Raw genomic sequence first — 1798 nt, 5'->3', positions numbered from 1 at the left:
TGGCCTATTTCGCTGCAATTGTATAATTTGTTTTGCATACAGTTGAATCGAATTAAAATGTATGTATATTGCATAATTATAAGTGTATAGCAAGAAGATATATGTTTTTCTCGCTTTATACAAAAACAGAAACACAATATATACACTTCTGTTGTATAAAGCTAGAGAAAATTGTATTTCACTGCAATTGTATAATTCGTTGGCCTTTTTCTCTGCAATATTTGAAGTAAAATGTTTGTAAATTGTATAATTAAGTTTATAACACGAAGATATACATTTTTGCATGTGTATATACAATTTTCTCTTGCTTTATACAAAACAGAAACAGAATTATACACTTCTGTGTATAAAGCGAGAGAGGCGAGCGAGAATGGAGAGTGGCGAGCGAGATTTTTGGGAGAGAGACGCTGGCAAATTTTAGGTAATGTTTGCTATGGAGCACAATTAAATGAAACCCTAGCTATTCCATTTAATTTAGGTTATTAATTTGCTATTATATACAATTTTTCCAAAAAAATATCATTCTTATTATATTCTGACCAAATTTTCTGACTAAAAAGATTTTTCCTTTTTTTTTGTGAATTTGAGTACTCAATATCAATTTAGATAAAAGTTTTTGACTTGTCTTTCTATTTAAGTCCACCTAATAGTAGTTAATTACTCAATTGAATAGCATTTTTTGAGCTTTTTGACTTGTTTTTTACAAATTTTTAGAGCCACTAAACAATTAATTAATGGTGGGCTAAGAAATGCAATTTTTGGAACAATTTGAAGCAAAATGTCAAGCTGAAATTGGAAGTTTTGAACTGATAGTTGTAAGTGTAAGAGACTACCTAAAGTTGCGTCGAAATGGTAAGTATTTTTTTTCTCGATAAAAAATTTTGAGTTCGAATTTTAAAAATAAAATCAATTTTTTGTTAGAAGTGTGTCACACTCCAATATTAAACGTTCCAACGTAAATTTGAGTCAAAATCAAAATTCAATATAAATACTAAATATCGAATATACCAAATCCAAAAATGTCACTTGAAATAAAATCTCTCCAAATTATCTTTATCCAACTAGTTCGTAACAAAATGTAAGAACAGTCTCAGGGCTAATTTAATCGAATCTAGCGACCAAGCATTCTGAGGAGACGTATATCTTTTAAATTGATCACTCTACTCATTAATGACCTATAAGAAGAAAATACGAACCTGAATAGATCGAAAATTGAACGCGTAAAAAAATTTGAAAGCCTAATTAAATTGTCATGATATGTCCCATTCCGATTTAATTTTAGAATATTCTAACCAAAAAAATACAAAACAGACAAAAAAAAAAAAGGACTGTTACCTAACAAATTATTCATAGACCAAACTCCTTAATTATTTCTCTCAAACCTTCCTAGAATACACCTACACTAGATATACTTTAGGCTAGACGAGTCTTGAGTTTGAGTCCTGAATAAAAAATTATAATTAATAAATAGTATTTTATTCTTTATAGTGGACTTTTCAGCTACCTGTATTAGTCGAATTTCAGAATAGATTTTGAATATTACGTGAAAAAAACTCAAACATATATCAATTATTGAGAAATGATTGAGGTATTCTTTTTTTATTATCAATAAAAAATCTCGAATTTGATAATGACATGGACATACTGGGGCAGGACCTAGAGTTTGCCGAACCCCCTCGGAAAAAAATTATGTTATATATTTAAGAATTTTTATGTTTATATATTGATTTTGAACCTCCTGAATATAAGATTAGACGTTGGCTTAGTGGTTGAGCGGTCCAAACCTCAAATCTTAAGC

The sequence above is a fragment of the Solanum pennellii genome, chromosome 11 (assembly GCF_001406875.1).
Source record: "Solanum pennellii chromosome 11, SPENNV200".
Taxonomy (NCBI): domain Eukaryota; kingdom Viridiplantae; phylum Streptophyta; class Magnoliopsida; order Solanales; family Solanaceae; genus Solanum; species Solanum pennellii.
This window is presented reverse-complemented; position numbering follows the sequence as displayed.